The sequence below is a fragment of the Ahaetulla prasina genome, chromosome 7, assembly GCF_028640845.1.
Source record: "Ahaetulla prasina isolate Xishuangbanna chromosome 7, ASM2864084v1, whole genome shotgun sequence".
NCBI lineage: Eukaryota > Metazoa > Chordata > Lepidosauria > Squamata > Colubridae > Ahaetulla > Ahaetulla prasina.
This window is the reverse complement of record NC_080545.1, coordinates 61783093-61794008: the sequence shown is the minus strand read 5'-3', so window position 1 is coordinate 61794008 and position 10916 is coordinate 61783093. Positions and strand designations below refer to the sequence as shown.

The 10916-nt window shown below is 41.0% G+C and overlaps 2 non-coding genes across 2 annotated transcripts; one reads left to right on the top strand and one right to left on the bottom strand.

Annotated features, from left to right (window-relative positions):
* Positions 1-8774: 8774 nt before the first annotated feature.
* On the bottom strand, positions 8775-8846 carry TRNAW-CCA (transfer RNA tryptophan (anticodon CCA)). Its single transcript has one exon. It is a non-coding gene; the product is annotated as a tRNA-Trp (tRNA).
* A 603-nt stretch (positions 8847-9449) lies between these two features.
* On the top strand, positions 9450-9521 carry TRNAD-GUC (transfer RNA aspartic acid (anticodon GUC)). The gene has a single exon. It is a non-coding gene; the product is annotated as a tRNA-Asp (tRNA).
* The last annotated feature ends 1395 nt before the right edge of the window (positions 9522-10916 follow it).

Below are 10916 nucleotides of genomic sequence, written 5' to 3'. Positions count from 1 at the left end.
TCAGGGAGAGTCATTTCCTCAAACCCTGCCCCATGCCATGAATGAATTTATAGGTAATTACTATAAATCTGGAGGCTAAAACGTATAAAGAACATGGAATTGGGAATGTCTTGTTTAATGAAAAGAAGGACTGGGGTGTTCCAATATCTCAGGGGTTGCCACAAAGAAGAGGGAGTCAAGCTATTCTCCAAAGCACCTGAGGACAGGACAAGAAGCAATGGATGGAAACTAATCAAGGAGAGAAGCAACCTAGAACTAAGAAGAAATTTCCTGACAGAACAATTAACCAGTGGAACAACTTGCCTCCAGAAGTTGTGAACTCTCCAATACTGGAAGTTTTTAAGAAGAGATTGGACAACCGTTTGCCTGAAATGGTATAGGGTTTTCTGCCTGAATAGGGGGCTGGACTAGAACGGGTCACCAACCTTTCGGACCTCAGGGACCACTAAATTCATAATTTTAAATCCCGCAGACCACTAATATGATCTGTCTAATGACCGGCTGGGTGAGTGTAGCTAGGTAGTCATGTGACTAGGTGGGCATGGCCAACTCGATGTCACTCACATCCAGGGGTGCCCTGCCAGCCTCTACTCGCCTTTCCCCTCCCAGTCACTTCTCTCCTCCCTGCCTGGGTTCCTTGGGGCCCCAACAGGAAGCAGTTGTTGGAGCTAAGCAGCCACCACGAGAAAGAGTTGACAAAACAGCTGGCTCAGTTCAAATTGGATCTGACCGAGGAGGCTCAGCAGAAGCACCTCATTGAGGACTACAAGCATAGGCTTTCCAAGCCTATGCTTGTAGACCTGAGGAGTGCAAGGCCAGGTACCGCGCTTGGAGGCTCAGCGGGCTGAGATGATCAGCCACATTCCAGGCCATGATGCAGTTCCACTGAAACAAGGTCCTCTGGCTCTTTGCCACCAGAGCACTTCCCTCCAGCCTTTGCCCAAAGTCCTGCACCAGGAGGCCAAAGCAGACCCCAAGTCAGAATTTCTGCCCCCCTCCGACCCACTCAAAAAAAAAAAACCCAAAGGGGGAGACTCTCTGCAGGAACACAAATGTTCATTGCATGTATCCATCCAAGGGGCCATAGTTTGAGGACCCCTGATTTAATGCAATATAAAAAATGCAAATATTTTTTCTGTGGACCACAATAATTTTTCTGCGGACCACCAAAATTTTCTCACGGACCACCAGTGGTCCATGGACCACCGGTTGGTGACTGCTGGACTAGAAGACCTCCAAGGTCTCTTCCAACTCTGTTATTCTATTCTTCTATTAATACCTTGAAACTGGAAGCACACTGGCAATCAATGCAGGTCTCAGAGTAGACGAATATAGGCATCAATCGAGCACACATAATTTCCTTGCACTGCTGCATTTTGAATCAGATGCAGCTTCTGCATGTTCTACAAGGACAGCCTCATGTAAAGTGCATTGCAGTGGTCCATTTGGGATATGACTAAGGCATGAGTGCCTGTTTTGTTTTAAACAACATTGATTGGATTGTGATAAAATAAATATCTCCTCTGAGGTAAATTCAAGTCCAGGTTTTTTTTCTTGACAATAATATAGAGGTGGTTTGCCATTTAGTTCTCAGTCTAGTTTACAAACATGAAATTTTGATGTTGCATTCTAGTACTAACCAGATCCCAACTGTGGATCTTGGCAGTCTGAAATCAACTAAGGTCTGCAATTACTTTGCTCTTAGAAGTAGGAGGAAGGAAAGAGGATCATCTACTCTATCAATTTATAGGGAAAAATTCTGAAAGAAATGGCAATAGCCCACACTTTGGGAGAAAGTAACTCCACAGTTGAGAGCCAGTTTGGTGTGGTGTTAACATACAGAAGAAAAAAGAAAACTGAGTTCCAGTTCAGCCTTTGGCACAAAGGCAGCTGGGCGACTGGGCCAGTTATTCTCTCTTATCTCCATGAAAAAACTGGCAAACCAGTTTAAAAAAAATATTGCCAGGAAGGGAGCAATCTAGGCAGATGCCAGTAGTCAAGACTGACTCCAAAGCAATAATCACATCCAAATTATAGGTGTTAAAAGAAATTAAAACAATATAGTTAGATACATATTTTCAATTTCAAAACATATCCTTTAATGAAGTAACATAGGTAATAGGATTCTATGGCAGGCGAAGCTAATGGGGATAGGAACTTAAGGTTAGGAGGGAGAATGGAATAATAACAGCACAATTGCAAACAATTATAATAAAAATAAGTTAGACGTTAGAAAAAGAATCAAACATGCCTTTATAAAAAGTGTGATCTGAAAAACAATATGTATATATGTATATGTACATACTGTATATAGGAATAGAAAGAAGAACCAATATACCAAGGAAGTGTGAACAGATAATCTGAAATTGTAGAAATAGAAAAGTTAAAACTCAAAGGAAAAACAGAGCTGCTCAGTTCCGGTTTTGGTTCAGTGTTTTACAAGGAGGAAGTGTATTGCACAAAGCAGTTATGAAGAACAGATAAAAGGGTAGGAATGGAATTTGCATCTGATTGAAAAATGCCCTGGGAATACTTTTGTATTCTGAATGACTTTAAGTTTCCAGAGTCTGTTTAGGAAGTAATAGTTATTTGATACTTTGTATCTGATGCTTGAGAATAAGACTCCATTTACAGCATCCTTCCCCAGTGTGTTATCTTTCAGATTGATTACTTATCACCACAAAGCAACCTCTTTCTCTAAGTAGTAGAGGAATGTGTATTTTCTTCCCACTTTGTGTCTAGAAATAAAAATTGCCAGTATTTCACTTAGGTCATTATATTTATTTATTTAGCATATGGCATATTATACATGGACTAGCAATATATATTAACGTTTCATCTAGATTAGTAGAACACAATAAAATATAAATGTTAGAAAGATCTATATTCAAATACCAGTGTTTAGGTTACCTACCCACTGAATCATGGTGCACTTGGATATTGCAACAGCTAGCAACTACTGGCAGCCAGACTACTCTGTAGACTTTCTTAAAATACATGGCAACAAAAACAAACCAAAAAATAAAATAAAATATGGACCTTTTCAGGCCCAAATGGCAAGAGAGATCAGGACTATTATTCAGATTTGCCAAATCAATGTCACGGGGCTCAGCAGGTCCAAGAGCCAATATGTTTCCAAACTTTTATTGGACAGTAACATAGACGTGGTCATCTTCCAAAGAGCTAAGAACCATTATAAAGGTAAAAGTTTCCCTTGTACAGCCATGTTGAGGAAGTCCAAAGACCTTTCTATGGTCATGTGGCCAGCTTGACTATATGCCAAGGAGCATGGAACACTGTTACCCTCACACCAAAAGGGTACCTATTAATCTACAATATGAATGTTTTCAAATCGCTAGGTGGCCAGGAACTGGGACCAATAATGAGAGCTTACACCATTGCACTCTATTCGTGTCTAGAGTCAGGATGTCAAGTTTCCAACTGACAAGCTCAGTGTCTTTTATTGCTGAGTCATTATGGCCCTCTGGCTATTATACTACTTCAATAAAATGCTTAATTTAACTATAAATTTTTATCAATCCATGCTGTTTATATATTTCTATTTAATTTCTATCTGTTGTTGTTAGTTACAAAGTTGTGTCCGACCCATCACGACCCCATGGACAACGTTCCTCCAGGCCTTCCTGTCCTCTACCATCCTCTGGAGTCCATTTAAACTCACGCCGACTGCTTCAGTGATTCCATCCAGCCACCTCATTCTCTGTCGTCCCGTTCTTCTTTTGCCCTCAATCTTTCCCAGCATTGCTCTTTTCCAGTGAGTCCTTTCTTCTCATTAGGTGGCCAAAGTATTTCAGTTTCGTCTTCAGGATCTGGCCTTTTAACGAGCAGTCACGGCTGATTTCCTCTAGGACTGACTTGTTTGTTCGCCTTGCAGTCCAAGGGACTCGCAGGAGTCTTCTCCAGCACCAGAGTTCAAAGGCCTCAATTCTTTGGCGCTCAGCCTTTCTTATGGTCCAACTTTCACAGCCATAAATTGCAATTGGGAAACCATAGCCTTGATTATATGCACTTTTGTTGGCAGGGTGATGTCTCTGCTTTTTAGTACGCTGTCTAGATTTGCCATAGTTTTCCTCCCCAGGAGCAAGCATCTTTTAATTTTTGCAGTCCCCATCTGCAGTGATCTTGGAGCCAGGAAAATAAAATCTGTCACTACCTCCATTTCTTCCCCATCTATCTGCCAGGAATTGAGAGGGCCGGATGCTATGATCTTAGGTTTCTTAATGTTGAGTTTCAAGCCAACTTTTGCACTCTCCTCCTTCAGCCGCATCAAGAGGCTTTTTAGTTCCTCTTCGCTTTCTACCATTAGAGTGGTATCTTCTGCATATCTGAGGTTGTTGATATTTCTCCCAACTTAATTCCAACTTTTGATTCATCTAGCCCCGCCTTTCTCATGATGTGTTCTGCATGTAAGTTAAATAGGCAGGGCGATAGTATACAACCTTGCCAGACTCCTTTCCCAATTTTGAACCAATCAGTGGTTCCGTGTCCAGTTCTCACTGTTGCTTCTTGACCTGCATACAGGTTTCTCAAGAGACAAATAAGATGGTCTAGTATTCCCATCTCTTTAAGAACTTGCCACAATTTGTTGTGATCCACACAATCAAAGGCTTTAGCATAGTCAATGAAGCAGATGTTTTTCTGGAATTCCCTAGCTTTCTCCATGATCCAGCGTATGTTGGCAATTTTATCTCTAGTTCCTCTGCCTCTTCGAAATCCTGCCTGTACTTATGGTAGTTCTCGATCCACATACTGCTGCAGCCTAGCTTGTAGGAGTTTAAGCATAACATTAGTAGCATGTGAAATGAGTGCAATGGTGTGATAGTTTGAACATCCTTTGCCATTGCCTTTCTTTCTTTGGAATTGGAATGTAAACTGACCTTTTCCAATCCTATGGCCACTGCTGAGTTTTCCAAATTTGCTGGCAAATTGAGTGTAGCACTTTTACTGCATCGTCTTTTAAGATTTTGAATAGCTCAGCTGGAATACTCTTTCCTCCACTAGCTTTGTTGTTGCTCAGATTTCCTAAGGCCCATTTGATTTCACACTCTAGGATGTCTGGCTCAAGGTCAGTGACCACCCCATCGTGGTTATTAGGGATATTAAGCTCGTTCTTGTATAGTTCTGTGTAATTTTGCCACCTTTTCTTAATTTCTTCTACCTCTGTTAGGACTCTGCCATTTTGGTCCTTTATCAGGCCTCTTATAGCTGCTTCCCCCTCACACATACCCTGTGGCATACAATCTCTCTGGAGTTCATTACTGATTTAACCCACCATTCCTGTCCAAGACCTCACTGTCATTTTGGCCGAGATAGATCTTTTCAGCAGGATGGCTCACTTCATACCTTGCAGACATACCTTTGGCATTTACTCAATGCCAAAGAAACAGTCCAGCTTTTTCTAGACCACATCTTTTCCTATCATAGAATGGTATCAATATTAATTTCAGAAAGAAGTCCGCAATTCCAGTCCAGATTTTGCAGGGCACTGTTCCATCTCTTGAATGTCCAAGTCAGCTTATCTTCAGCCCACCACCTAGCCACAAATGATGAGATAGGAAAGACTAACCAGCTTCTCCAACAGCGTTTCAGGTATTATTGCACCTACATCCAAGACAACTGGACATCATTGTTGCCCCTTGCAGAATTTTGTTATAACTCTGTCCACACATTGATTTCAATGACACCCTTTCAAGCTATGTATGGCACGCTCCCAAAAGCATTACCAGACCACCCTGACTAAACTCATCTCTCCCAGGAGCTGTTGACTTCTTCTTAAAGGAGTAACTCACTGCCCAGGCCCTATTGAAGCAGCAACTTGTCTAAGCTAAGCAGTCTTACCAAAAAGCTGCGAATGCCCACTAACTGGAGTGATTGCCAATAGCAGTAGGGAACAATCAATGTCTGGCTTTCTACCAAGTTCTTACCATCTTCAAGACCATCCAGACTAGACACAGCTAGACTGTAAATTTGTGGGGCCATTCAAGATTCTCCGACAAATCAATTCTGCTGCCTTCCATCTCCAATTGTCTCCCTCTGTGAAAGTACATCCAATCTTTCATCGATCTTTGCTTTCTAAAGATGCCCCTCCAAGTGCTCTGCAACCCCCCATCACCAGCAATCAGATGCAAAGGCATTCAGTGTTTGATTCATTGGAAAGGCTGTCCTGTTTCTGGGAGAATGTATGGTGTATTCATGCCCCTGATTCAGTCCACGAATTTCACCTGCTTTTCTCTGAGAAACCATGACTGGCCAAGGTCCCAGGCCCCCAAGCCACACTGCCTGAGGAACCCATAAATGAAGGAATTAACCTATTTTTCTGAATTGTTCTGGGGTGTGTGTGTGTGTGTGTGTGGAAAGCAGCTTACGATGGGCCTTCTACCTCTGGTCTTTATCACCCGGGTAGGGGAAGGAAGAGAACTTCTAATGCTGTTTCTGTATTTCAACAACTGCCACCTGGTTCACTAGCCACTTCAAAAGTGGAGAGGAAGATTCTTTTGAGACTGCTTCCCTCCTGCCCTTGCCAAATTCCCATGAGAACCCAGGCGTGAAGAAGGGGGAGAGCAGCTCCGAAGAGCCCATGGAGCAGGTGGGGCAAGTTGGGGTGGGAGTGATGTAGGAGATGACCATGCTAAGCATGGCCAAGCACATTATCAGTGTGGTGTTACTATGCTCTCACAAGAGACTTAATCCAGCCCATCCTTCCATTGATGCTTATCTAGCACCAATTTGCCTTGACCATTAGAAGCTAAACATCTTTTTTCCTTTTTATTCTATATATGTTCAATTACAAAAAGATAATTAAGGATTATATTGTTAGTGAAGGAATATTTAGAATCTACTGTGGTTTGATATTACCCAAGCTAATACATACTACCATTTTAATTATGCCAGTCCACCCAAAGTGAATCAAGTTAAATGCTTAATTAAGATTCTTATATAATTATGATAATGATCCCAATGAGTTTAGACATACATGCCAGAGTTTTGCTTAGAGCCAGTGCTAAGGTAGTTCAGAAGCTAGCTGGAGTATGAGGTAGGATCATCCGTCACAATGCTTTTCTTGAGAATGAATTACCCTGAGTTTTCTGAAACCTGAGTAGACCTATGATTTCTCTAGCAGCATAACCTCTGGAACAGATCTTTAGATTGTACACAATCGTACAATTGTACATAATATAGCCATTTAACTGAATGTGCAAATTCTCAACAAATCTGGATGTATTACAAGATATGGGCTACAGATTTATATAGAGTTTATTATAAAGTTCAAAATAAAACATGTTAAAAATAAAATAAGAATATGCAAAATAATAAATTGTTAAAATTGGTGGTAGGTTTTTTCCAGGGTCTAATTTTACAGGCAGTAAAACAGAATTTGTCTATGATCAAGGAAACTAAATCATACTGATCTGAATGCAAGAACTGTACATAACAAAATTAGAACTCTCGCCAGGTGTTTTACCATAGTAAGACGTTATAAGGTGGTCTTTAGAATCTTTATAGAGTGTAAAGTGTAAGAGGATATCAGCTGTAATTTCAACTGCAGAAGCATAGTCTTAGCTCATAAGAAACTTTTTTATATTACCCTTCCAAAACTGCTATGGGGAGTAGAATGTTGAAAAATATACTTGTGTAAGATTTCACAACTGCTATCCACTAGGGTTCAGGGTTTGGTGACTATTTTATTTCATTAAATTACATTTAATTATTTAATTTATTAAATTATAATTTTTATTAAATAAAATTTGAAATATGAAACCTGATATTACCATTTCCTCATTCGGAAGAACACTAATTTAGCATGATGTAATGCTCTTGTTGGGCAATGTTGGATTCCAGGGTTCCAGGAGAACAGATTTCCTGATATTTTGCCAGTAACTCTAGTTGGCATCTTCAGAGGCAAAGATGCTGGCCACGTTGCCAATGACATGGCAGGCTCCCTTGGCAACAGTTTATACGTGAGACAATGTGCATTGAATGCTGCCATAGGCATGCTTATTATAGGTAGTCCTTGACCAGTAGTGGGCTTAAATTTAGTTTGCTACCCGTTCGCTTGTGCTCGCGCACGCACGACACTTCTGTGCATGCTCAGAAGTGTCTGGGCGGGTGGCCGCTGCTGCTGCTACCGGTTCTCCCGATCCAGTAGCAATCCACCACTGTCCTTGACTTAACAACAGTTCAGTGACACTATCAAGTTACAATAGCTCTGAAAGAAGTGACTTATTATTGTTTTTCACACTTACGACCCTTGCAGCATCTCCACGGACATGGGATCAAAATTCAGATACTTGGCAAGTGGCTCATATTTATGATGGTTGCAGTGTCCTGGGGCCATGTGTTCACCTTTTGCAACCTTCTGACAAGCAAAGTCAATGAGGAACCCAGATTCACTTAACAACCATGTTACAACTTAACAACTGCAGTGATACACTTAACAACTATGCCAAGAAAGGTCGTAAAATGGGGCAAAAGTCACTTAACAAGTGTCTCACTGAGCAACAAAAATGTTGGGTTCAATTGTGGTCATAAGTCGAAGACTACCTGTACTGTCCTCTCTCAAATCCCAGCCATTTTTTTCTAGTTTAAGAAAAGGGAGGTGTGGCACTGTCAACTAGGGAAATACGGTGTAAAATCTATATGAAGGTGATACCTTTAGTTGATTAATTATCATTAACGATGAACTGTTCTCAAGAAGGAAAGAAACGTTTGTCGATCAAGAATTTTAAACAAACGAGCAGAATAGGCTAAAAAGCTGACCCCGACGTGATTCGAACACGCAGCCTTCTGATCTGGAGTCAGACGCGCTACCGTTGCGCCACGAGGTCCTGCGGCTTTGCACTAGGCAAAGCTGTACAACTGCCTGAATGTTACTTCTTCACGTTTCAAAGTAAAGTTATCTAGTGGTTTGCAAGAGCGGAGCATAACGAAAAAGAGAACCTGGGCCAGTCTCATAATGAGACACGAATGTCTATTCCGATATTCCGAATTTTCCCCGCAGGGCCAGGTGACCCGCTGGCTTCAAAAAGCACTCAGGGTGAATAACTATGGAAGTCTTCTCCCTACTTTGTTTCGGCTCGTAACAAAACCACCTATTTTATTTAGCTTTCTGTTCCTTTCCTATTTGCTTGGTTTCTTGAATTCAAGCAGCCTTTTAGGAAAGCGGTCACATTGCTACGCGCCGTCCATTTGCTTAGTAAGGTAGCAGACTTTTAACCTAACCTCTTCCTTTCCCGAACAGACACCGCTCTGCGCGGCTTTGACTGCTAATAATGTGCAGTTAGACTCTCGCTTTGTTTGTATTCAACTTCTGGTCGGGTTTCTCATTAAATGTGCCTGAAAAATTTACATAGAATTCGGGCCACTCAGATTATAGCCCGGCCTTTAAAAGCGATATGGGTAGGAGAAAAAAAAAGGTGATGTTATCCACTTCCTCGTTAGTATAGTGGTAAGTATCCCCGCCTGTCACGCGGGAGACCGGGGTTCGATTCCCCGACGGGGAGAATGGACTTTTTTTTTTTTTTTGCTTCGGCCTTATTTTCTATCAATTTACGAGCTGATCAACCGGCGGCATGACTTTAAATACTTTACCGCCAGTTAAAAGTGAGGGGACAACATAAATTCAAGCCTCCCCACCCCGCCGCCCACGGCCAGGGCTTACTATCACTACGCTTTGCTTGCGTGTTTTTACTTTGTAAAATTGCTCTCTATTGTGCCCATGGTGCTGCAAATGTCATGCAGATGTTAATCAAAATCTAGATAAATCTTCCCAATTTAATATTTTCCAGATGTGGACTGGATTTCAATTCCCAGTAAAACAGCTGCAGGATGTCTGACATCCTGGCTGGGGATTTTTTTTTTTTTAATTTCGTCACAATATATGTAGGTATCATACAAAAAGATTATATAGTATATAAACACATATTTGAGTAAATATTAGGAGTTATAAGCACAATATTTTATATATAGGAAGAAGAAAAGAAAAACAATAGGACAGGAACGGTAGGCACGTTTGTGCGCTTATGCACGCCCCTTATGGTCCTCTTAGGAATGGGGTGAGGTCAATAGTAGAAAGTTTTTGGTTAAAGCTTTTAGGATTATGAGAAGAGACCACAGAGTCAGGTAAAGTATTCCAAGCACTGATGATTCTGTTACAGAAGTCATATTTTCTGCAATCTAGATTAAAGCGGTTGACATTAAGTTTAAATCTATTAGTTGCTCTAGTATTATTGCAATTAAAGCTGAAGTAGTCTTTAACAGGAAGAACATTACAATAGATGATTCTGTGAGTTAAACTTAGGTCTTGTCCAAGGCGACGGAGTTCCAAGCTTTCTAAGCCTAGGATTTCAAGTCTAGTGGGGTAAGGTATTTTGTTGTTTTCAGAGGAATGAAAAACTCTTCTTGTAAAATATTTCTGGACACGTTCAATTGTATTGATGTCAGAGGTGTGGTGAGGGTTCCAAACAGGCGAGCTGTATTCTAGAATTGGTCTAGCAAATGTTTTATATGCTCTGGTTAGTGGTGTGGTGCTTTTGGAAAAGAAGCTACGCAAGATTAGGTTTACAACTCTTAGAGCTTTTTTTGCTATGTAGTTGCAGTGGGCTTTGGCACTTAGATCATTTGACATGAAAACTCCAAGGTCTTTAACGGGATGGGGGTCGTCAGTAAGGTAATGTCCATCTAGTATGTACTTAGTGTTTGGGTTCTTTTTTCCTATATGTAAGACTGAGCATTTGCTGGATTAAAATTGGAGCTGCCAATTTTTAGACCAAGCAGTTAGATGATCAAGGTCGTTTTGAATGATAGAAGTATTGTCTGTGGTATTAAATAGTTTGACATCGTCAGCAAAGAGAACACAATTACTTGAGATGTGGTCACAAAGATCATTAATGTATAGT